Source organism: Ranitomeya variabilis, chromosome 5 (genome assembly GCF_051348905.1).
Source record: "Ranitomeya variabilis isolate aRanVar5 chromosome 5, aRanVar5.hap1, whole genome shotgun sequence".
NCBI classification, from domain to species: domain Eukaryota; kingdom Metazoa; phylum Chordata; class Amphibia; order Anura; family Dendrobatidae; genus Ranitomeya; species Ranitomeya variabilis.
Window position 1 is genome coordinate 169261109 of NC_135236.1, and position 27708 is coordinate 169288816.

At 39.6% G+C, this 27708-nt stretch overlaps 1 long non-coding RNA gene across 3 annotated transcripts in view; it reads right to left on the reverse strand.

Annotated features, from left to right (window-relative positions):
- Window positions 1-802: 802 nt before the first annotated feature.
- Window positions 803-27708, reverse strand: part of LOC143773508 (uncharacterized) — a 69790-nt gene continuing 42884 nt past the window's right edge. For all 3 annotated transcript variants that reach the window (XR_013215210.1, XR_013215209.1, XR_013215211.1), the window contains one exon: window positions 803-1486. This is a non-coding gene — a long non-coding RNA (uncharacterized LOC143773508). The remainder of the gene's footprint in view (window positions 1487-27708) is intronic.

Sequence of the window (27708 nt, forward strand, 5' to 3'; positions counted from 1 at the left end):
AGGAGGGACCCGATCAAATTCACTCATCTCTAGTTGTGACGGGGTATGAAAATTCCCATTCATCAAATTCATGATGATTAGTGGCATTCACTACACATCCAATCTTACTCCAGTCCCTGACTGAAGTAGAATCGTGGCTTGACGCACATGGAGGCGTACACAGCTTCGCCCGATTCATTTTTAATGGATCAAGAGCCTCACATTTGTGAAAAATGCCGGTCTTGATGCATCAGAGGCATAGTGTTTAATACCAGACCAAAATGTAACAGGGATACCCAAGATTAGAAAAAAAGAATCTCCTTTGTTGCTATTCACAGTATACAACCATATGTCACGTTAGACATGTAAATATACAACTGCGGTTACATGATTGCTAACAGACAGTCGCAGAGATAATCTCTACATATCTGCAATACGTTCTTTTTGTTTACTTTTTTTTCCAAAATGAAAGTTCAATTCAATTCAATAAAGAAGTTCAGTACAATTTAAGTTTCTTGAGGAAACCCAGACAATGATTAATGAGAACCTCTTGGGTGAACAGTTTATTAAAATGGCTATGTCAACCTTTTCTTTTCTGGGTCATTGATTGTAGATGTTACTTAGGAATAGACTGAATTAATGTCTTGATTTGACATCTTGTATGTTATTTTTAACCATTTTATTTTCATACAAAATAATCCACAAATATTTTTTTCTTTTGTGAAACTGACCTAAACATCTTAACAATGTTACATGTAATCTTTTTTTGGGGGGAGGGGGGATTTTATTTGGAAAGAAAAAAAAACAACCCAGATGCAAATAGTTGTATTAAAAAAATAATTTTTATTTATTTTTTTTAATTAAGAAAACGTATAAAAATCAGTTTAGTGTCAATGTAGCCTTAATGTAACATCTTTTTTTCAGAAACAAAAATAATAAAATTGTATGTTTCTTATCCTGTAACGCCATAGGAACATACTGTAATAATCTATAAAATATACTTTAGGAATTAAATAATTACTTAAAAAATGCGTTGTTTTATGTTACAAAAAACAAATAATGTTCTCAGAAAAATTATTCATTAAGTTTTACATAAATTAAGCAGAATTCCTTTCATCCTCTGTAATTTTCAAATAGATAAGTAAATGTAATTAAATTAAAAAAAAGTTGAATATCTCCAAAAGAGCACTTCTTTGACAACACCATCCTTCTTCTACACAAGACCCCTTTTCAATACAATTTTGGATGGTTATTTGCCAAATTTTTTGCCACTATAAAATAATAATAAACACTGATTGCAAAATGCTATTAATAATAATAATTATAATAATAATAATAATAATACAAGTAATATAATTAAGTATTTAAAATATATATTTGTGTATAATAGAAGTGACATTTTTAAAGTAGATATATGAAGAAAGTCATATTTCATGCTTGATCCATTGATGAAACACAATTGCAGATTATTTATATTTGCATATACTTCATGGTTCTTCTTGGACACCTGGAAGACAAGATAAAGATTCAGTCACTTTAGTGCCAAGAGATCCACATACAAGCAATAGAGACCCCAGCCTCATAGCCCGGCCCCGCGATTTATTCAATTACACAAATGTTGTCTGTGGCCTGCTATTATCAAGGGTGGGGGATTTCATGGACATCACTTCCTCATATCCATTATCCCCCGGTAAATCCTCTCCCTCTGAGAATTTTATTGCGTCTCCAAAGTCCAAGTTTGTCTTGTGGACAGAGAGTGTGCATGTGGGAAGTGGAGACCCCAGGACACCAGGATTACCCTGCATGTCAAACTGCCTATACAAACCACTCTGTGATGTTTTAATCTTCTTGTTAACTTTGCCTGGATTTATCCATCAGCACTGGCCCCCTACAGCCAATATTGACCAGACATCACCAGACCTGTTTTATTACTACTCACTTCTCGCCTGTGGGAAGTTGATGTCCTCCTAACCATTATCGTCATTTTATTCCTCATAATAGAATTATCTACTGCAAAAGCCTGATAATGAACCTAAAATGCACCAAATACAACTCATACCTCAAATAAACACATTCTTCAAATCGGTGCAGATCCTGTCCTCATAGAAATGTCACTGTTTCCAAATTTAATGAGGTCTAGAGTTGTCTCAGGTAAAAAACAATAAAATACTAGCCATAAGTGTTCATGAATATACCTAGAAACGTTTGAGTCTAAGGGGAATAGGGGCACGAACCAGAAGTATCATTTGCAAGTTGAATTGGAGAGGAGGTTGAAAGTCAAGCCTAGCCAAAGGGCATAGCTACAAGGGGGATAGAAGGTCCTGGGGCCTAAGAGGGCTGAAAGAACGCTTTACCACAAGGAAGACACTAGTATTCTCATCCTCACAAAGTAATTGGAAGGTCCTGATTCCTCATGGGAGGGCAAGACATTTAGGGGAAACCTTATTGTACATGTACCACATTTTGGGCGTTGACATCACAACTGTAGCATCATGAATTGGCAGTGCATTAATTCATTTCTAACCTATTTCTGCAATTTTAATCCTTCTGCCATGATTTCCCAATCCCCACATACTAGTTTAAGTAGTCATATGCAAATTAAATATTAAGTAATTTTTCTTATAAAAAAAACATTATGTACGTAAAGATGAACATTAACTTTTATATGTGTGTATGCAGTGGTCCTTTGATGTCTTTTGGTGGGATACATGGTTACTAACCTTGTCTTTGAAAGGGTTGTCTTGTTTTGAAAACCGATTGCCATATACTCTATTATAGAATTGGTACATAATATAGAGGGGTCCCATGTTCATCATACTCATCTATTGGCCTGAGTAGAGAGTAGTTTTAAGAGCATCTCTCACTATGGAGGACCTGTGTCCTGTCATGAACTTTAGAATGCTTAAAGAAGTATTCTCATCTCCAAGATCCTATCCCTATATATAGTAGGTGTAATAATAATAATAATAATAATAATATTAGCAAATACCTCCAATTAGAAAGATAGTATAGTTGTTCTGATTTGCTATGTCGCTCATCCCATGTGCAGGGCATTGCAGTAGTATATGTATCCATAGTTAAGACCATGGATACCTAAGCAACTGCAAAGCCCTGCACATGGGGTAAGCGACATAGTAAATCATAAAAACTGAACTATATTTCTAATTAGAGGTATTTGCTAATATTATTATTATTACACCTACAACATATTGGGATAGGATCTTGGAGATGGGAATACTCCTTTAACTGATCCTGTACTGCAGGTAAATTGCACACTTTCCGACAGGGGTACATGTTAAAATTTCTTTTAGGCAAGCAGGTATTGTCGAAGAAGAGAACCCCTTTTATTATTTAAAGAAGTTGTCCACTGCTTTGTCATTGATGACCTATCTCTGTGAAAGGTCATTAATGTATGATCGGTCGGGGTCCGACACCCGGCACCCCCGCTGATCAACTGTTATCGGTGTCAGCAGGGTTGGAGCTGGCCGTCTCCTGGTAGTAGCCGAGGCTTGGTACTACACATCCGCCTCCTATTCAAACCAATGAGATGGATGTGTAGTAACCTGCAACGGCCACTATCAGAAGATGGAGCGGCTCCGCATGTGAGTATTTTTGGCCGGCACTGATAACGGCTAATCAGTGGGGGTCATTGGTCGTCAATGAACAAGTAGTGGACAGCCTCTTTATATCTATTTCTCTTTTGGCAAGTGCATTATAAGCAAGACAAGGAAATTATCTCTATATGCAACAACACATTAAAAAAAGACCTACATAACAACTAGCAACTGAAAAAGTCTATCCTTGTCATCGATAAACTATACTGATAGATGCTGTCCCCCATTTTAATCTTAATTTTTCATCTTCCAAAAGGCATCTACTATTTTCCACATTGCTTCGTCGCCATGTAATCTGATACAAGCATGGATGGTACAGACTGGCACCAATATCCTGGAGAGTGTCGCCATGTAATCTGATACAAGCATGGATGGTACAGAGTGGCACCAATATCCTGGAGAGTGTCGCCATGTAATCTGATACAAGCATGGATGGTACAGAGTGGCACCAATATCCTGGAGAGTGTCGCCATGTAATCTGATACAAGCATGGATGGCACAGACTGGCACCAATATCCTGGAGAGTGTCGCCATGTAATCTGATACAAGCATGGATGGTACAGAGTGGCACCAATATCCTGGAGAGTGTCGCCATGTAATCTGATACAAGCATGGATGGTACAGACTGGCACCAATATCCTGGAGAGTGTCGCCATGTAATCTGATACAAGCATGGATGGTACAGACTGGCACCAATATCCTGGAGAGTGTCGCCATGTAATCTGATACCAGCATGGATGGTACAGACTGGCACCAATATCCTGGAGAGTGTCGCCATGTAATCTGATACAAGCATGGATGGTACAGACTGGCACCAATATCCTGGAGAGTGTCGCCATGTAATCTGATACAAGCATGGATGGTACAGACTGGCACCAATATCCTGGAGAGTGTCGCCATGTAATCTGATACAAGCATGGATGGTACAGACTGGCACCAATATCCTGGAGAGTGTCGCCATGTAATCTGATACCAGCATGGATGGTACAGACTGGCACCAATATCCTGGAGAGTGTCGCCATGTAATCTGATACAAGCATGGATGGTACAGACTGGCACCAATATCCTGGAGAGTGTCGCCATGTAATCTGATACAAGCATGGATGGTACAGACTGGCACCAATATCCTGGAGAGTGTCGCCATGTAATCTGATACAAGCATGGATGGTACAGACTGGCACCAATATCTTGGAGAGTGTCGCCATGTAATCTGATACAAGCATGGATGGCACAGACTGGCACCAATATCCTGGAGAGTGTCGCCATGTAATCTGATACAAGCATGGATGGCACAGACTGGCACCAATATCCTGGAGAGTGCCGCCATGTAATCTGATACAAGCATGGATGGCACAGACTGGCACCAATATCCTGGAGAGTGTCGCCATGTAATCTGATACAAGCATGGAAGGCACAGACTGGCACCAATATCCTGGAGAGTGTCGCCATGTAATCTGATACAAGCATGGATGGTACAGAGTGGCACCAATATCCTGGAGAGTGTCGCCATGTAATCTGATACAAGCATGGATGGTACAGACTGGCACCAATATCCTGGAGAGTGTCGCCATGTAATCTGATACAAGCATGGATGGTACAGAGTGGCACCAATATCCTGGAGAGTGTCGCCATGTAATCTGATACAAGCATGGATGGTACAGACTGGCACCAATATCCTGGAGAGTGTCGCATGTAATCTGATACAAGCATGGATGGTACAGAGTGGCACCAATATCCTGGAGAGTGTCGCCATGTAATCTGATACAAGCATGGATGGTACAGACTGGCACCAATATCCTGGAGAGTGTCGCCATGTAATCTGATACAAGCATGGATGGTACAGACTGGCACCAATATCCTGGAGAGTGTCGCCATGTAATCTGATACAAGCATGGATGGTACAGACTGGCACCAATATCCTGGAGAGTGTCGCCCACGCCTACATGCCAGTTAGACCTCTTCTTGCTGTTGTGGTGGGACACGTGTCTGTAACGCGCGGGTTATTCAGCACTTGCTCCACATTGGCACTGCATCAAGACACAGGTATCACATTTTCTTCCTACTGACATAATACAGTCACAACCTGCTTTATTCCTCCTATTACTTTAAATCATTTGTATTGTTATGTAAAAGTTCCAGCCTTTAATTCTGACATTACCTTCGCCCTCAGGCCTTCTCGCACAAAATATTGTGAACATGATTTTAATTTCCTAAGCATTGGAACATTTTCCTCTTTCTAACTAATAAAGATCTCTTTCTTCGCCTATTTCCCATTCATGCACTTAGGGAGGTGTTGCCACCCCACCCCCTCTGTACACCCCATTGCCCATTTCGCAAAATCATGGGGAGAAACTTTCTGGACAATTTAATCTCTCCAGGGTGTTACTTAGCTAAAACCCTTTCACTATCAGGTTTTCTTCACCCCTCCTCTCCCTCTGTCCCTTATTTTCCTTCAAGTCTAGATTAAATTTTGCAGCCCCTGATATCTTTCTTTCTCTTGCAGACACATGCTGCTTATGTAAATGAGGTTCTTTATACTCCCTCCCCATCTAAGGACCTCAGACGTAAATGTGTGCAAAAGCTGCTCTCCCCTGCTAACTCTTTAGCACAATTACACCTCTATTCTGTTACGGAGGCCTGGTGAGGGGAAAAATCATTTTAAACTAATAACACGTGCTGGCTGGCTTGGATAATTACTGGGAAGTCGGCTTAGAAAAACGGTTAAATATTCGGTACAAGTGAATAAAGGACAAACTGGACATTTTAAGGTTATGTTTCACACTACATTATCTCCCGCACGCTGCTGTTGGGCTTTTTATACATACAGTGCGGCCATGGGAAAAAAAATGTAAAAACAAATGATAAAAAAAGCCTGATATGTTTTCATTAATAATGGACTACTGGTGTATTATAATCATAATTATTCCTCAATATGGATAGATAGATAGATAGATAGATAGATAGATAGATAGATAGATAGATAGATAGATAGATAGATAGATGTGGGATAGATAGATAGATAGATAGATAGATAGATAGATAGATAGATAGATAGATAGATAGATAGGAGAATAAACTATGAACCACATGTTTGAAATTGAATCATTGGAGTGCTGGAATTTTTTGCTGAGTATTAGAGAGTTTGGTTGAAGTTTCATGGATTTGGAACCTATAACTGTTATTGAGCTGCATTTGTTTTCTTTCTAAGATTGATAGATAGATAGATAGATAGATAGATAGATAGATAGATAGATAGATAGATAATAGATAGATAGATAGATAGATAGATAGATAGATAGATAGATAGATAGAATTCCAAGAAAGAGGCAGCACTCCATTGTTTCAGTGGAAAAATGTGCAGGATTTTAATCAACCCACATGTCTGGGCGACGTTTCGGCTACAAATGAGCCTTTCTCTAGCCTCAATTCCACTGAAACAATGGAGTGCTGCCTCTTTCTTGGAATTCTATGAAGTTTGGATAATCATTGGACAGATTGTCTAGGGGCCTTGCACCCGAAGATAAGTATTTATACTGTGCTGTTCCTTTTTTTGTTTCTAGATAGATAGATAGATATGGGATAAATAGATAGATCTATAGAAAGATAGATGATAGAAAGATAGATAGATAGATTGATAGATAGATAGATAGATAGATAGATAGATAGCTATAGACAGATAGATAGATATGGAATAGATAGATAGAAATGAGATAGCCACGCCACATTTGGGCAATTAAAGGTCCTGTTTAATTTTTTGCTTATTTTTGGAGCGCTGACACTTTTTCTATTTTTAGATAGATAGATAGATAGATAGATAGATACATACGTACATATATATTTGAAAGAAAGAAAGAAGGAAAGTTCTATAGATAGATTTTTAACTTTTTTTTGCCTTTATTTTAGATAGATAGTTAGTAGGTAAATATATGGATAGATAGATAATAATAATAATAATACGCCATCTGGCTCTGAATAAAATCCACTTTATTTTCACCTGAGACATATGGAGTGTTGCCTTCTCTTTCTCTTTTTTTTTTTAGATAGATACTTTTTTGTTCCTTTAGTTGCTTTATTTGCTTTTGTCTTAGTCAATAGACAAATATATGGATATATATATATACAGATAAATAAATATCGACAAAGGAAGAAAGAAAGAAAGAAAAGATCATTAGACATTGAACAGTTAGATTTCGTACCTTTTTGCCTTTATTATAGATAGATAGATAGATAGATAGATAGATAGATAGATAGATAGATAGATAGATAGATAGATATGGGATATACTTTTTTGTTCCTTTTGTTGCTTTATCTTAGATAGTCAATAGATAAATATATGGATATATAGAAAGATAAATAAACATAGAGAAAGAAAGAAAGATCATTAGACATCAGACAGTGAGATTTTGTACTTTTTTGCTCTTATTTTAGATGGCTACTAAATAGAGAGATAGATCACCATACATCAGATAGATACATAGAGCCGTTTTGTTTCTGCATCATACAATCACCATCATACATGGCGGTGTACATACAAATGATGTATTATTACATTTATGGCTACTGTCTGACTGCTGCATAAAGATTAATCATCACAGAGCTATGGGGGTTGGGGCGTCATTTGTAGATTATGTTGAGAGTCCGCCTGTTGTATATAGATAAAATAATATACTGTGAACAAGGCGAGTATTTCACGGTTAAGGTAAAAAGGCCATTTTGTCAAAGTTTGTGTGTACGAATAGTAAGGGAGCATACAGGCTTGCCACACCAGGGCTTCTTTCTTTCAGTGTCTTTCTGCAGACATTGTCCTCCTCGCCTCCTTGTTTCATACTACAGTTTATCCATGGTCTTGTGTAAAGACAAATAGACAAAGCAGGAGGGGGAAAGCTCTTATTCTCCCAAAGACACAGTGGAATGTGTCAAAGATGGAGAGAAAAAAAGGACAGAGGAGAAGAGTGGGAACATCAAGGCCCCTGACTAATGAATATCAAGTTTGCCCTTGAACCTCACTGGGCTTTGCCATTCCCAGGCCCCAGACAAGGGCTGAGGCATGTCTGAGACCAGCTGCAGGGGGACTGGGCTATGGCTCATCTCAGACACTTTGACAGGCCAGGCCTTGGCGGTGCATATTTCGGGCCTGCCTAGCATCTCCCCTGGCAACCAGGCAGAGCAGGAGACCGGACAGAATCCCGTCTGTGGTCTGCAGAGCAGGCAGCAAGGGGAGAGACTGTCTGCAAGCCTAGTGAACGCCGCTGGTTTCATCTGTCACAATGACAAGAACTTCTCATACATTTCATGTGGGCGAATGCTTCAAATACAAAACCTACAGTATTGTGCACACTCCCTTTTTATAAGCATTGAACAAACCATTCACATTACTCGGATTTGAGAGTCTCTAATGCATTTTGCTGCAGTAACTGGAAGCTTTTAGGCGCATAATTTGGCCAAACCATGTCAAAACTCTTTACTAGTCATTAAACAGAGATCCAACTTATGCCGATGCTTAACTGGCTTTTAGAGAGGCGGGAATGTAAATGTAGTCAATTTGTAAAGGCTGCTTTTATTATATGGAAACAGGAAGGGAATGCACACAAATATGTATATTGTAGGTACCATATATAATATGTGGTTTCTCCATACAGGATTGGGGAATAGGAGACAGTTATAATCATATAGGGATAAGGTCACATTTTCCTGACCCATAGGTGTGATACAATGCAGTTTATAGGGACTAATTCAAGGAAGCCAGACATATATACTGTTGTTGTGTCCTTCTGCCATAGACAAATAGTTTTCTTAAAACCAAAGAAATGAGCCGGAGCATAAGTTGCTATATGTGCAATGTGTAGGAGCATGTTCACACTGTGGCCATTTCACAGATAAAATCCAATAAAAAAAACAAAATGAGCGTATACCCACCAGTAATCAAAGTAAATATTAATGGTACATGTAAGTAACATAGGACACTTGGTTAACGCTATTTTGATCAAAAGGCCTAAAAGCCATCCCACCACAACAAGGTGTACCCAATGAGGATGGACCTATCCTGCCTCTGGTACTAAAACCACACCTTGTGTCAGCCGACCTCAATGTGAATAGGGGCAAAACATATTTTTCTTAGCATACAGGAGTATTTTTCATGGTTGCGCTGAAAAATACATTTATGACACATTTGAATACAGTTTAATATTCTTTTGCAAATTGTAATTATTCTATGAGCACATGAACTTCTATGTTACTCCACTATGAGCCTAGAGGCCACCCACCCACTTTGAATAAAATTGGCCGAACCCATCATCTTTACGGAGGACTCCTGATCGGCAGGGAAGATAAGGATGGAGCAGCTTGAATTGAAACACCAGATCCTTTTATTCTCCAGATAACTAAGTCACTGCCACGGCTTGCTACATTCTCACCATAGAAAACATTCGGCTAAATTCGCAGAACTCATGAGATATTGCGAGCCATCTGACAGCTCGCTAAGGTCTATGGGCACCTTTGCCATGCTTTTCAGTGTCTTTTATAACAGATCCTTGTGTCTCCAAGTAAATAAATGCTATATAACATATCTTTATGCCAAGATTTTGAAGGCATGCACACCGTTTGGCGAGTTGGAAAAGAGCCTAAGTCTAGGGTCACACAATTGTATTTTTTCACATCGGTCCAATTATGCTAATCATGCAGTGATCACAGAGATCAGAGTTTGATCAGAGCTTGATCAGAGTGTGATGGAAAAAAATAATTTCTCCGCCTTCTCCATTCTGCCAAACCGTGAAAATCGGACCGCACTCAGATGACGGATCCATTGACTTGCATGGCCAATCCAAATAATGGATGAAAATTGTGTATGCTGTGATTTTTTTTTCCTCGGCCCCATAGAATAACATTAGTGTGAGTACGATCTGATGTTTTTTCTGATTGCGCTTGGACCAAAAATACTGTAGTCTGCATGAAACCTAAAGGTGAGTTCCTACAGCAGCATGAAAAAAATCATCCATTTTCCTTTCAGAAAAAACCTGCTACATTTTCATTCGAAGTGTCGTCTGCGTGGCATTCATGTCTGTCCTTGACGTTCATCTGACATCCCCTCTTATATATCAGTGAAACAAGGTATACAAGGCCAAAAACTGTTTTTGTGCTAATAATTGCAATTAGTCTGAAAAAAATCCATGCCATACAGATGATTCTTTTTTTATGCACCCATTGAATTTAATGAGCGAGTCTGACCGAAAAAATGGATCAGAGTAATTTATGCTGAGATATTTTTTCGGGTATGTTTACACCATGCTTTTTTTAATCTTTTTTTTTCGCATGAAAAAGGCAGAGTGACAGCAGGAAAAACGCTGCATGCATTACGTGCATTTTCCAAGTGTTTTAAATGTGGTTATTTTATGCAATTTTTATGCATTCAATGAAATGGGCCAAAAAGGCTGAAAGAATTGACGTTCTGCACATGCAGCTCAAAAAACGCACTGTGTGAACAAGATTTTAGAAATCGCATTTATTTTGCTGCTGTTGTGGTAAAAAAGCAGCAAAAATGCTGAACAAGCCCACAGACGAGGAGCATCCATGTAAAATTGTTCCTCTGGACTATCCTGCATCGGTCCCTTGCTGTCGGTCTACCGTCCATTTGGAATACGGAGTGAATATACACTCATCTGAACAAGCCCTTACCATAAAAAGATAAAAGTGATGATTGCATAATTTTTAAATATGAAATTTATGCTTATTCTAATTAAATGATTTTTTTTTTTTTAGAAAAGATTAATGAAAATGGACTGATCGTCCACACTTGCCTTGAACTTCATCTTTAAATAATGACTCTTTGGCCATTTATGCAGAGCAGTAAGGACATTATATCTATCATTATTGCCTTTTTGGTTGCAATGCACACACAAGGCGAGAAGAATCTTTCACTGACTGACTTCACGGTCCAGGCATCACTCCCCCTTTTATCTGTGTGCAGTGGTCTGTTCCACAACACACAGGGTATTTCTCCTCATCCAACTGCATCATTGAGGAACAAACCACTGCACCCACATAATGGAGGGTGCCAATCACCGTAGGAAATAATAATTTAGTCAAGTGACTTAAGGCACGATTTTAACTTAATTTTTCACCATGGGATGCAAAGTGGGACAACAACAATATATAATACTGCACCTTATAATATATTATGCAAGAATGCTTTAGACTAGTTAAAACATTTCTGCTCAATGCTACGGAACATACTGACATTGTAGAAATTCATGACGATAATATATATTTTTTACTTGTGTGAAGCATGTGCTCTGTTCTAGCTCTTTCTTGTCCCTTTCAGAATAATATCCTAATAAAATCCATAAGCACACGAGTCAATTCCACGCACTGTGCTCACACCGGCAAGAAATGCAAAGCCACGCATAAGGTCTCATCCCCGGCTTTACACGCCACTCTGCCTCGAATTCTCTGCTGTTGCTGGCACAAAGCCCCAAACAGCCCATCCGTGGATTATCACCCTTATCTGCAGATTAGGACGGACAGGGCCACAGCTGAGCTTGGAAGCATGCACAGGAACGCCCCCTCTTTTCTTCTGCACAGGCCCATTTAACATACTGAAGTGTTTCTTGTGGAAGCCTTGGGAAAAGCTAAGCCATCATATCTTCCTTCCTTCCTCCGTGATCCCGGCCTATAGAATATACCAGCAATAACTCACGTTCATCAATTAGATCTGTACAATCTCAGATCACAGAAAAGGCACTCCATAAACGAGAACACTTTGGATCTAAGATGTTGATCTTCCCTGTGGATCCTCTTGTAATCCTTCCAGATTCTGGTTGTGCCATTACGCACAATGATTAAATATCGCTAAGGCTTCACTAAGAGACAAAACGGGAATATAAACTAATTCCAACCAAATGAAGCAGTGCGAATTTATGTCTACATGGTCAGGTATAGGAGCGAATAGCCATAGTGCCAGGCCTCATCATTACTGCCATCACATTCTGGAAATGCATAGGTAGCCCTATAATTACATAATTAGTGAAGCGCTAGAGATATTATCAGCCTACGTCTCGTTACAGCAAGACAACGCTGATAGAGGACAAAAATGGCAAATTCCGTGAATACCAGAATGAGTCATTTCATGCTACTCAATGTCTCCGTGCAATGGAAGGGTTAATCTTCCCCTTCTGACATAGGCAAGGCACAGACTCAGACTGATTACGTGACTTTAACTGGGCCAACCAGCCTTTCCGGAGAAAATACATTATCCCCATATTCATTAAGAAGCTTTCCTCATATGGAAATTTTTTTTTTCTTCCCTGCAGGCATATCTTTCTCAGATCAACATGCTAAAGACTTTACAAAGCAATTTGTGCCATGTAATGAAGACCATGGAAGTAAAGAAACTGCTTACTTATACCAAAAGGTAAATATACAAAAAGGTCAATAAAAGGTATATATGCCAAAAGGTAACTGAAAGGTATATATAACAAATGGTACATAAAATGGATACATACTGTAGAAGGTAAATAAAGTGTATATATACCAAAAGGTAACTGAAAGGTATATATAACAAATGGTACATAAAATGGATACATAGAAGGTAAGTAAAGTGTATATATACCAAAAGGTAAAAAGGTACCGTATATATTCAGGAAGATAAATAAAAGGTATATATCAAAAAGTACATAAAAGGAGTATATATGTACCACAAGGTATATAAAAGGTATATAAACAAAAGGTATATATACAAATAGTTAAATGAAAGGTATTTATATATATATATATATACAGTATATATATATCAACAAATACATAAAATGTAAAATATATATATATATATATATATATATATATATATATATATATATATATATATATATACCAAATGGTAAATGAAAGGAATATATACAAAATGGTACGTAAAATGGATACATAGAAGAAGATAAATAAAATGTGTATATACCAAAAGGTAAAAAAGGTGCATGTATGTACCAAAAGGTAAATAACATGTACATTAACAAAGAGATAAACAAAAGGTACATATACAAAAAGGTGAGATAAACAAAAGGTACATATACAAAAAGGTAAATAAAAGCTATGTATACATATATATCAAAAACTACATAAATATGTATGTATATACCAAAAGGTACAAAAAAAGATAAATGGTAAACAAAAGGTATATATACCAAAAGGTACATGAAACATATACATATAAGAAGGTGTATAAAATGTATATAAAAAACGGTAAATAAAAGTTATATATGCAAGAAGGTAAATTAAAGGTATATAGAAAAGGTATATATGCAAAAATATAAATAAAATTAAATGCTTTCAGTGACTGATAAATCATGCACATGGATGCATGTGTAACATATGAAGAAATGCATGGGAATAAGTCATATTAACCAATCGAACTGCTATGATTAGTTTCCCACTTGAGAGCTGCAATCTGATTGGATGCTTTGGTAATTTTCACAAACTATCATAATTATATATTGTTTGGACCTATCAACCAATAAAAGCCCAGCCTGCCACTGACCTTGTACCTTCATTGCTGTTAGACGACCACAAATACCTAAACAGGGCAGACTGTCCCACTAGATTGCATGATCTTCTGGTAAAAAGCGAAAAAAGACCCTGGGAGGACCAACAGAATAGAACATCCTTCCTATCTGAATCCAACAAATGACCTTTGGTTTTACAGGCATCCCGTTAGTGGTTATTGGTATGCTCTGTGCAAACAGTGGTAACATCATTTACATCACAAGCAGAGAAATTCAAATTTTTGGCCTACTATGGCCACATACTGTACATTCAATACCTGCTGGATGAATATTAGTTTATCTGAAACCCCCAAACATGCATTCTTGTTTTTTCCAAAAGTTCATGTGTTCCCAATGGGGAGATAGGAGCAAGCCTCTGCCAGATTCCACTGGAAATGGGTTATTTCCCATTGGCCAAACAAATATGGGTCAAGCATCGACTACACATAGGTGGGTGTTGTGAATTCTGCTTTGGGGTTCCCTCCGGTGGTAGTAGGTGGTAATGCACTTGTCCCTGGGTTGCAGTCCTGGTCAGGTGTGTCTGCTGATTGCAGTTCTGACTGGGGTATTTAGGTGTGCAGGATTCATTAGTCCTTGCCAGTTGTCAATTGTTGTTGGGAGGTGTAGGATCTCTGCCTGGTTCCTCCTGCCTTTCTGCCAAATCAGCAAAGATAAGTGTCTGGTTTTTTTTTCCTGTGGCACACATGCTGTGTGCTTCACAATTCAGTGCTATTCTTTGTGTTTTCTTGTCCAGCTTAGATTGTGTCAGTATTTTCTCAGTCTTGTTGGATTCTCTGGAGTGGCAGATATACATTCCATGTCTTTAGTTAGATTGTGGAACTTCTTGTATTATCTGTTGTGGATATTTTTGGAAGGGTTTTAATACTGACCGCCTAGTAATCTGTCCTATCCTTTCCTATTTAGCTAGAGTGGCCTCTTTTGCTAAATCCTGTTTTCTACCTGCGTGTGTCTATTCTTCTCCTACTCACAGTCATTATTCGTGGGGGCTGCCTATCCTTTGGGGGTCTGCTCTGAGGAAAGATAGCATTCCTATTTCCATCTATAGGGGTATTTAGTCCTCCGGCTGTGTCGAGGTGTCTAGGGTTTGTTAGGCACACCCCACGGCTACTTCTAGTTGCGGTGTTAGTTCAGGATTTGCAGTCAGTACAGGTTCCACTGACTCCAGAGAAAGTTTTCATGCGGCTCCAAGGTCACCAGATCATAACAGTACAACTGGCCCATAATGAGTTAAATGCATCTCAGAAGAAGGGAAGAAAGGTGTTGAGCCATTTTTTTTCTGCAGTCTGTTCTGTCTTTTCTTCCCTCTTTATTTATGGGTGGCTGAGGAGTCTTGTGCCAGCATGGATGTTCAGGAATTAGCTTCTCGTGTAGACCAGCTTGCTGCTAGGGTACAGGGTATTTCTGATTATATTGTTCAGACTCCTGCTTTAGAGCCGAAGATTCCTACTCCTGATTTGTTTTTTGGTGATAGGTCCAAATTTTTGGGTTTTAAAAACAAATGTAAACTGTTTTTTGCTCTGAGTCGCGATCCTTCGGTGATTCCATTCAGCAGGTTAAAATTGTCATCTCCCTGCTGCGTGGCGATCCACAGGATTGGGCATTTTCCCTGGAATCTGGGAATCCGGCCTTGCTTAATGTAGATTCCTTTTTTCATGCTTTAGGATTATTATATGATGAACCTAATTCTGTGGATCAAGCGGAGAAAACCTTGTTGGCCCTGTCTCAGGGTCAAGAGGCGGCAGAATTGTATTGTCAGAAATGTAGAAAATGGTCTGTGTTGACTAAATGGAATGATGATGCTTTGGCGGCAATTTTCAGAAAGGGTCTTTCTGAATCCATTAAAGATGTTATGGTGGGGTTTCCCACGCCTTCCGGTCTGAGTGATTCTATGTCTCTGGCCATTCAGATTGATCGGCGCTTGCGGGAGCGTCAAACTGTGCGCGCTGTGGCGTCGCCCTTAGAGCAAAGTCCTGAGCCAATGCAGTGTGATAGGATTTTGTCTAGAACGGAACGACAAGGATTCAGACGTCAGAATAGGTTGTGTTATTATTGTGGCGACGCTTCTCATGTCATTCAGTCTGCCCTAAGCGGACAAAAAGGATCGCTAGTTCATTTACTATCAGTACTGTACAACCTAAATTTCTGTTATCGGTGTCCTTGATCTGCTCATTGTCATCATTTTCTGTCATGGCGTTTGTGGATTCAGGCGCCGCCTTGAACTTAATGGATTTTGAGTTTGCCAGGCATTGTGGTTTTCCCGTGCAGCCTTTGCAGAACCCTATTCCTTTAAGGGGGATTGATGCTACACCTTTGGTTAAAAATAAGCCCCAGTTTTGGACACAGGTGACCATGCACATGGTGCCAGCCCATCAGGAAGATTGTCGATTTCTGGTGTTGCATAATTTGCATGATGTTATCGTGCTGGGTTTCCCGTGGTTGCAGGTACATAATCCTGTGTTGGATTGGAAATCTATGTCTGTGACTAGTTGGGGTTGTCAGGGGGTTCATAATGATGTTCCTTTGATGTCAATCTCCTCTTCTTCCTCTTCAGAGTTGGTTCCGTTGTTTTTTCAGAATGTGGTTCGTTTGCATGGTATTCCGGAGAATATTGTGTCCGACAGAGGTTGCCAGTTTGTTTCTAGGTTTTGGCGGGCCTTTTGTGCTAGGCTGGGCATTGATTTGTCTTTTTCTTCTGCATTTCATCCTCAGACAAATGGCCAGACCGAGCGAACTAATCAGACTTTGGAGACTTATTTGAGATGCTTTGTGTCTGCTGATCAGGATGATTGGGTGGCCTTTTTGCCATTGGCCGAGTTTGCCCTTAGTAATCGGGCTAGTTCGACTACTTTGGTTTCGCCTTTTTTTTGTAATTTTGGTTTTCATCCTCGTTTTTCTTCTGGACAGGTTGAGCCTTCTGACTGTCCTGCTGTGGATTCTGTGGTTGACAGGTTGCAGCAGATTTGGGCTCATGTGGTGGACAATTTGGTGTTGTCTCAGGAGGAGGCTCAAAGTTTTGCTAACCGTCGTTGGTGTGTTGGTTCCCGGCTTCGGGTTGGGGATTTGGTTTGGTTGTCTTCCCGTCATGTTCCTATGAAGGTCTCTTCCCCTATTTTAAGCCTCGGTTTATTGGTCCTTATAGGATTTCTGAGATTATTAATCCGGTGTCTTTTCGATTGGCGCTTCCGGCCTCTTTTGCTATCCATAATGTCTTCCATAGATCTTTATTGCGGAAATATGTGGTGCCTGTTGTTCCCTCTGTTAATCCTCCGGCCCCTGTTTTGGTTGATGGGGAGTTGGAGTATGTGGTTGAGAAGATTTTGGATTCTCGTTTTTCGAGGCGGAGGCTTCAGTACCTTGTCAAATGGAAGGGTTATGGCCAGGAGGATAATTCTTGGGTTTTTGCTTCTGATGTCCATGCTGCTGATCTGGTCCGTGCCTTTCATCTGGCTCATCCTGATCGGCCTGGGGGCGCTGGTGAGGGTTCGGTGACCCCTCCTCAAGGGGAGGGTACTGTTGTGAATTCTGCTTTTGGGTTCCCTCCGGTGGTAGTAGGTGGTAATGCAGTTGTCCCTGGGTTGCAGTCCTGGTCAGGTGTGTCTGCTGATTGCAGTTCTGACTGGGGTATTTAGGTGTGCAGGATTCATTAGTCCTTGCCAGTTGTCAATTGTTGTTGGGAGGTGTAGGACCTCTGCCTGGTTCCTCCTGCCTTTCTGCCAAATCAGCAAAGATAAGTGTCTGGGGTTTTTTTCCTGTGGCACACATGCTGTGGGCTTCACAATTCAGTGCTATTCTTTGTGTTTTCTTGTCCAGCTTAGATTGTGTCAGTATTTTCTCAGTCTTGTTGGATTCTCTGGAGTGGCAGATATACATTCCATGTCTTTAGTTAGATTGTGGAACTTTTTGTATTATCTGTTGTGGATATTTTTGGAAGGGTTTTAATACTGACCGCCTAGTAATCTGTCCTATCCTTTCCTATTTAGCTAGAGTGGCCTCTTTTGCTAAATCCTGTTTTCTACCTGCGTGTGTCTATTCTTCTCCTACTCACAGTCATTATTCGTGGGGGGCTGCCTATCCTTTGGGGGTCTGCTCTGAGGCAAGATAGTATTCCTATTTCCATCTATAGGGGTATTTAGTCCTCCGGCTGTGTCGAGGTGTCTAGGGTTTGTTAGGCACACCCCACGGCTACTTCTAGTTGCGTTGTTAGTTCAGGATTTGCAGTCAGTACAGGTTCCACCGACTCCAGAGAAAGTTTTCATGCGGCTCCAAGGTCACCAGATCATAACAGTTGGGCTCAGCTTAATTTAGTATATTGAGAGGAGCTACCTCTGATTGAAAGTTGGGCTTTCCGAGTACGGTAATTTATTATGATAGGCTCAAATTATTCCTTTTCAACAATGTGCTTAAATAACTAAAAGAATGCAAGTAAAAATATTTATGTAAAAGAGGAATACCTGATATTTAAGAAATGTCATAAAAATATAAGTCAACTGTGTCTCAAGGTCCCCCCAAATAATGAAAATAATAAACTCCATCTTAGTTTAGTAAAAAAATTATTTGTAGAACAAACTCTAGATGCAGTCTGAAAACATGCTGGAAAAGAGGTCAAGTGCACAATCCCCTAGCAACTTTTTGGTAAGGATAGTACACAACACTGATAACATTGTTAGCTTTAAAAAGGGTTTCTCATAAATAAATAAAATTGCAAAGTGTGTGTAAAAACAAGGAGCGCTTTGGAATTTACCTCTTAATCCTCTCTGTTCTCAAGATCAGAGCGATTTTTAGTTCCATTTTTTAGTGCTCATTGTGTAGGTTATGGGCCACTTGTGAAGTCTCAGAGGAGGCTGGTTTCCTAGGCAAAGTGTGTGTGCTTGTAAGCCTTGTGCTGAAGCTGTTGGCTGGATCGTCGGAGCCCTGTGCTCCTTTAATGCTGCGGTGGAAAAGCCGCCTCTGTAGAAGCATTGAAGAACGTGCAGTTTAGGCCAGCAGCTCCATTATGCCACTGGTCCAATCTTCAGGAGCATGACGCACCTGCCAAGCAGGAAGGCAGTAGGGTGAGGAGCGGTGTGCTCTTGAAGAAAGAAGATGAGACTAACCCTTTAACCATCTGTTTTACATTTTGATAATTTCTCCATTCATTGAATTGTCCTTACAGCTTCATAGAAGTGTCCTCACAGGCAGCCATTGAGATTAAAGATCAAAATGGGACCCATATAATAATCCTGTATTTTGCTGCTCAGGCAGAAGTGACAAGCGCCTGTTTCCCCACCCATGCTCTTTCTATGACCAAGGGGCTAATTCCCCACCTTTGCTTGCTAGTCAAATACTTCTGCTGTAAATGGCATTAGCCTTTGCTACCCAGTAACAAAAAGGATAGGATCAACCAGAGCTGACCCCCTTTGTGTAAGCACCCTGTTATGGCCGTATAACCTGCTATCATATGTTTAACTTAGTAGCATCTAAGTTAGAACATAGCCAGAATGAGAGTAGCCATCATTTTATTTTTTCATAAATCAATAGTACACATGAAAATAAAAAAAAAAATTGTAAGATATCATCAGAGAAATTGGGGTTTTTTTGTCCTACAGGAGTGAATTTCCATTCTCAATAATCTCAATTAATTAATTCGCTAAATACACATTTTTGAGATAGGAAATAGAAGTTGGTGCTCATAAAGTTCTATGGAAAGGGGAGGGGAAAGGAGAGGTAAGGAGCTAGAGACAGATACACATACCCTGATGCATGTTCTCCTGGTGTGATTTTTTTATTATTATTATTATTATTATTGCTTTTACGGTAAAAAAAAAAAAAACACACCATGGCTACAACATTTAAATGCAGCATATAGCCCATTACATATTAGACATGTCAGCTGTACCCACTGATGTCAACAGGTTCAGCTAACCAACATGTGTATGGGGGCCCCAAAAAGATGATTGTTGGGCGAGTTATGGATTTGGTATGTCTGATTTCACACTGTCATTCCTTTTTGTTCTCCCTGGGATGAGATAAGTCACTGGCAGAGATGTCTGGCAGCGGTACTCTCATAGAGAACATAGGAGTGCATGGCAGAGTCAGCTCTCATACAATGTATGTATGGGAAGAACAGCAGAGAGATAGCTGCCAGCCAAACGATTATCGAGTCACCATTCGGCAGACAGCCATCTATCGTGTAAAGGGGGGATCATAGAAGAGAAATTCCAGGACAGTCTTTCCGACAGTACAATTGTCCCTCCCTATATTGTCTTATAATATAAGTAGTTAGAAATAAACTGCAGAAAATACATTTAAGAAGGTTGCACCCCATCCCACAACACTGCCACTACTGTAACAACACACTCACTGCACAGCGCGTTCATTTACCAAATTTACCAAATGACAAGGGCAGTAAAATATTTGGTTGCTCATTTTAATGAGAAATCTGGAAAGGTCTTGTATTTAATGGTAACTTAAGAGAAGAGAACAGAAATGCAAATAATGTAATGATTATGTTCGCAACGGAGTTAAAGGGATACTCAACCCTGCAGCATTTATTACCTATCCAGTGAATAAATACTACATCTATGGGGGGCACCACTGCCCTCCACCCTGATTGCCAAAATGGAGAGTCCAGTCCACTATTCACTCTAGTCACAGGATTTCGACTGGAGAGGCTCTAATGTATACAAAGATTGGCACCAAGTAGGCCAAGCACAGCTGAAGTCAGTGAACAGGGAAACCTCCCCCAACCCAGCACCATTTTAGTATTTAACATTTATATGCTTCAGGCAGAAATGCTAATCTCCCCAGAAACATGGGCATATTTTTTTTAACACCCAATTCATTATTCTATTTGCGTCTTTTTTTAAGTCTATTTTTTATGTTCTTGCCGATTGCTGTTTTTCCCTTTTGTTTTCTACTTTGCGAGTGCAGTTTAGGGATTCCAGATTTTCTGGACTGATTCATCAATTGTGACTTGTTTTACGATTCAAAATTTGGCCCAATTTCACTCCAGTTGCCAACCCCCTCACCCTCCCCGGTGTATTTTTGAGTACCGTACATTGGTATTTTTGTTGCAATTTTTGCACTATTTTGCAAAACGTGTGAGTTTTAGTGCCAAAAAGTCGCAACGACAGTTCAAGACAGAGAAAGACAATTTTTTACTTTGCACCAAATTCTTTAATAACGTATGCCATTTTATAGAATTTGGCACCAAAATCAACACTTAATACTACAAGACAATAAAGGAAAGTGACATAAAAAAATTGCAAGTGATGAATCAGGGCCATGGCTTTCACTCTCCATTTTGTCTTATTAGCTGTTTTACTATGAAGGAGTCAGTGGTTAGGCTGCCGTGACTGTCACAGGGACATATGTGCCGAACAGCACATGCTGAAGGCCACGCACACAGATATTGTGTAATTGGACGGTAACAGAACATAAGACCACATTTTGATGTGTTATTAGGGTAGATTGTAAGTTGTAAAAGCTGAGGGCATTTACATGTTATGGAAGCAATTGGAGTAATGCAATTCGACAAAGATGTGCAGTATAAGAGATATTATGGAAGTGGAAGTGAGCGGTCATTACAATGCAGGATGAGAGGCTTAGGTCTCTGACTGATAGTTGATCTCTGAAGGTATAAAGAAACTAAGGCCGGTTTCAAGCAAGTGTAATGCAGGTGCAGTTTTGCACTTGTATTATGGTCACAAATCCCAATCTGACTACATCCTAAATGATATCATAACAATCTGGGCAGTGTCGGACTAGGATGCCATGGGCCCACCAGTAACCAACCTCAGGGCTCCACTTTTCAGCTACATGCAAATGTGACATTATCCTCAATCACAAATTGATATAACAATGAGCTGGGTAGATTGATAAATGAATAGGATGCTGCCTCTGTCTGTACATAGTGATCCAAGTGATGCCAAGTACTGCTCATATAAGAGGGTGGCGGTCCACTCTTGCACAGGGACCCACCGGAGGATTCTCCTGTTCTCCCATGGGCCAGTCCAAGCCTGGATCTAGGTATATATGGTATATAGGGAAATAGGGTATGACAACATGCTAGTGTCTTCACATCACAAATTTGGGTTGGAGAAAAGTAGAGACTGATGGAAAGAGTTTCTTTTTACTTCTAATGTGAGTTGTATTTTATGTTGCGTTTCGCTTTGCTCCTTGAGAACTGCTAGCCAAACAATTTGAAGTAGATTGAAATCATGTGTCAAAGTGAGCCAGCAAGCCCCGCTTGTCATTTGATATGCTTTTAAAACATTGCTAGCTTGAAAAATTGTTATGTACTAATAACAGGTATGTCACAAAGCCACAATCATTGTTGCATCCTGCAAACTCTTGATGTGTAAATAAAGGCACAACAGCCCCCATCATTGGGCCAGAGTATTATTCATCATTAAGTTTCATTATTACTTGGTACACCTTTCATTTACATGTCAGGACTAGGTGCAAGGCTATACTTTATGCCTAATGGCAGGTCCACTCATTCATTGCCTACCTTTCTTTTCAATCATCAGATTCTCAATGTATATGCAGTGAAATTCTACATGACTTGCATGCATTTATTTCACAATTTAGATTGGTGGATGTCATTTTATTTTTCATCATTTAGTTGCTTATTCAACAAGACAAAATGGTACAATATCCAGCATTTATAAATGCCACATTGACCTACCCTGTGTTCCGCAATCTAATTGTAAATGTCTACTATAAGTTATCAGGAAATTACACAGAATCTGCATATGAACTAATGGTTATTACAATAATCCGGAGATTGGCTTTCTTGTTGTTTTTAATTATGTTTTTATTGATCCCATTTTGTTTGTTTTTTACAATTTTTTAGACGGTCTTTAAGTTTGCCGAATAGATCACTGGTTTGTTTGATAGGTGCACCGTGTAACCATCCATACGCTACCATATGGTAGGATTATAGAGGGGGTTTTTAACTTCAGATGGCAGTGATCCACACAACTCTTTCACTGGACCGATTTCAAATAGTTTTAAACTTCAAATGAGGGGGCACATTAAATATATATTTTAGAGCATTGGGAATCGGGGTCTGATCTATGTGCCCCCCTTTTGTATTTTAATGATGTAGTTGCTTCTTTTAGCAGAATTAAGTAGCATTGTCGGTAAAATTCTATGGCCCCGATTCATCAAGACTGACATTATTCACGCCAGTTTTGATGAGGGGGCGTGCTTGAGTCAGACGCTCCTGGTTCATGAAGAGGTGCACGTCTCCTCATAAATCTGGAACGTCTGACGAGCGGCGTTCACCCGACCAACCAGGTACTGGGGTGACATTTCTGGTGTAGGGAACGCCACAACTCATCATGAGTTAGCCAGGCTATGTCTTCACACCCCCGTTACGACCCTGTTCTGCCCCAGCTGCGCCCATTTTGGCGGAGCTGAGAGAAACTAGTGTCGCTATGCCAAAATTCAAAATTCGCAATATATTTAATTGCGCCTAAATTGTACTACTTTTCAAAAGTTTTATGCCAGAATTCTGGTGTGAAAGCTATGATGATTCAGGCCCCATGTGTGTGTATCCATAGTATTCATTTTTATATTGGCTTATTGACAGCACTGTCATCTGATGGTACGTACTTCAGAGGGCCATTACATACACACAGTAATCAACTGTATGCAGTTCCCTGCTCTCATTTTTTACATTATCATAAATATAGCATTTAAAGGGAACCTGTCACCTGACTCATGCTGGCCAAACCACATGCAGCATAAGTCGCAACCTGGCTGCACGATTGCAGCCAGGTATACCACTCTCTGACATCCACCGGCGTTTCAGAGGAAAGTTATTCTAAAGATCCGGCCAGGGACCATAGCCAGAGAAGAGACTAGCCTGATTCTCCCCCCAGCCTACTATTCCCAGTGCTACTAGAAGTGACTGACAGGTCTCTCTCTATGGACAGCAAAGACCGTTCATTAGACAGTTTTGATAAATGAGGCCAATTATCTTTTACAGGCTAATTTTTTTTGTTATATATGACAATTTTAACACATGGTATCTGTTTGGTAACCGATCATTGCCCTCATTGTTATTTTATTACAACAAAAATCTAAAAAAAGGAATACATTCACAAGCAATGGGTTTTGACATAGATAAAAAATAGATACAATTTTTAACACTGTGTTAGATGCAAATTGTCCCAGATTTATCAAAATCGCACATTGGTTTGATGAACTTGGCACCAAGATTTAAGACACATATGTCTTCCTAAGTTTCTGCAGATGATGTCTTTAAGACATCGCAGAGCCGCCAAGATTTTCCTGAGCAAAGTCACTTTAAGAAAAAGTTGGCTTCACTTGCGGTCTTGATTACACTTTTCATGCTGTTCCACCTCCAGAATCTTTTTTCACTGTGCATTATGTTCATCTTTTGCACCACTTTTTTTAATGCTGTGTACACATACTCTTACACTGGTGTCAAGCAAACTTTACATCAATATTTTGAGAATACGAATTATGCAAATTACTCATAAATTTGGTGAATTTTTGGACTCATCTTCGCAACATCTTTATTTTCATTTGATGGCATGTTAATAATCGCCAACACATTCATACATGCTCAGGCTTTGGGAATTGTGAATATAAACGATTCCCCCCTCCTTCCTTGAACAATTCTAACAGTTTACAATATTTGCCACCATAGTCAGGCTACTATTCTAGTCTTTGAACTTGGCAGCCACCATAATCATTAATAATTGGCATACAACTACTCAAGGTAAAGCCACTATGTTTGAGTAATAGCATCTTCTGGCTGCGGAAGCCTACAAAGACACTTGGCTTGGCAACAAAATGGCCAGATTAGATGTATGCAACATGTCAGCAGCTTAAAATACCATGGCTCTACAATTTCCAGCTCTGACACAGACTCATAGTCCTTAAGTAAATGAATGAGTTAACTGTAGTCTTATATGTTAGCAGTTCAAAATGTCTGACTTAATCCAATGAGGTGAGAGAGGTGTGAGTGTGGCACTGAGACCCGGCTTCCAGCAAGTTCTTCTGCGCTGTCCTACTGAATCCACACACAGTATGAATACAATGAGGATCTAGCCTCGGTGAGGAGAGAATCTGTTCTTTGCTCCACAACCCCCATTGGTATACATGCTTCAGTCGCCTCCACCAAGACACCCCCCACTTTCCCATCGCTCGCCAGAATAAATTAAAGCTGGGCATCTGTACAATAGCAGCAGACATAAATTAAGAAGTGCTCTGCCAATCTCCCCACAATGTGACGGTTACAGTAGCTCTTCAAATATAGTGACAGCTTGGAGTCCTTTCATCTTCCTGTTCATGTCATATTCCATCCCCGCCTGCGCCTTCTTCCATCCTTTATTTTATCATTTCATATTTCTGCGGCAGAGAACCAAGATATTTTGCTTTCGTTCACCTAAATCTGATCCTGGTTCATGACGTTTGCAGTTATAACACAGCTTTACCACGGAGTAGGACATTTTCTATTAATACATTTGTAGAACAAGTCTCTAGTACAAATAACACTAATTTACAACATGAAATAAGGGATTTTTAATTTTCCTAAGGGCACATATTGGTAAACTCAATATTTGCATAGTTCCAGGCACGTTTACCAATCCTTTCCATTGCCTCGCTTTTTTATATATGTTAGAAAAATAGCCCCATAAATAATATAACCAATGTACAAGCTAAGTTATCACAAAAAAAATCTTTCTACAGGTCAGTTATTCCGTGCTCGTGTGGGTCATTGCTATAAAGTATGCAGGACTCTGGGAACACTATTTGGATGCAAACATGGCCCAGGAATTCCTTAGACATTGCATTCACCAATTATATATGGATGATGAAGCTCTGAAGCCCCTCTTTAATGAGCTATAGCTGGCTTTCAAGACGAACAAGTGGATCTAACTGGTGAAGATACAGGGTCAACATCTGTTAATGAATGAAGGCCAGTGTATGGATGAAAGTGGGGCATGCTCAGGCATTCTGCCGCCTGAGAGGGCATTAGAAATAGGGGCTTTCTTAGATTTACGTTAGGGTGACTTTGATGTATATTCATTAATGTGAGTTTACAAACCATATAAATTTCAATACATGCAATATAAATTGAAAAATGATTATTAAAATTAATTCCTTCTCCTTCACTGTCTATTTGATGTCTTTGTGGTCCGCACATGTACATATAACATTTTGACTTTTAGTAATAAACATTGTGGAAACGTGTGTGCTCAGTGGAAATCTTTGTTGGTCTCTTTTCTTTCAATAAACTTTGCATAAATCAATGATATAAGCAAATATAAGAATGAATCTTATTTAGAGAAAATGCCACCTTCTCCACTGTAAGGGTCTATGTTCACATACCGCCTGGCTGCACGATATGTCCACCAATTGGTAAACATTTACCGATCGGCGATCGTTTGAATTCCTGTTTACCAAGCAGACCAAAGTCAACAATGAACACTGAGCAATCTACACTAGATCTCCCAGTGTGCATAGGCTGCCATGGTTCTCAGCTGTGCAAGTCCTGATTACTTGGGACGATGCTCCATCGAGAACGCTGATCTTTTAGGCAACATAAGAAACCATTTCACTTGATGAACAAGCATCTTCCTTATTCATTGGGTGATCCGTAGCCTGTACACACAAAAAGATAATCAAGATTCCTTCTCAATTGTCTCGCAGTTTAAATTCTCCTTAGTCATCTTCTCCTTTCCTTCCTGACTCCTACGATCATCAATCACTCTGAAATAGTGCTAAAATCAGCCTTAAAAGATTAAATGGACTTTCAGCTGAGGGATCAGGTTACATACCTCCAATAAGCCTAGAGCGGTGGAGGAGGGACGAGAAGGGGAAGGAAGCAAAGAGAGATAAAGTAACAGACTTTTCTCATCCCAGTGCTGGAGTCGTAGCAACACTGCTCAGTACTGTTGTATGATGTGCCCCATGCTGTTGCTGCTTCTGGGGGTGTGACACAAAGAAAGGAGAGAAGGAGAAGGAGGATAAAAGGTTTTTCCACCAACATAGAAGAGGATTCTTTACTGTTAGGGCAGTGAGAATCTGGAATTCCTTGCCTGAGGAGGTGGTGATGGCGAACTCAGTCGAGGGGTTCAAGAGAGGCCCAGATGTCTTCCTGGAGTGTAACAATATTGTATCTTACAGTTATTAGGTTCTTTAGAAGGACGTAGATCTGGAGATTTATTCTGAGGGAATATAGGCTGAACTGGATGGACAAATGACTTTTTTCAGCCTTGCTAACTATGTTACTATGTTAATAGGGGGAGCAGGATCTCCTCTTTTTACTGTATACTGTGTGTAAGAGTCATCATAGCTGTTAATGTCTGTGTCTGAGTTAAAGGACAACTGACAATTAGTGAAAGAGCCTGAAAGAAGGTAAACTTATACTGAATTCCAAATAAAAGTCATATAATGGTCAGAAATAGTGTTAATTCTCGTGTATACACATGACAATTTGTTCAAAAAGTCACCCGAAGCAACAAGTATGCTTTAAGTTATAATGGCCTCAAGTTACAATATTTTAAATATGTAATGGTCTTTCCTGGGCCATTGTAAGTCAA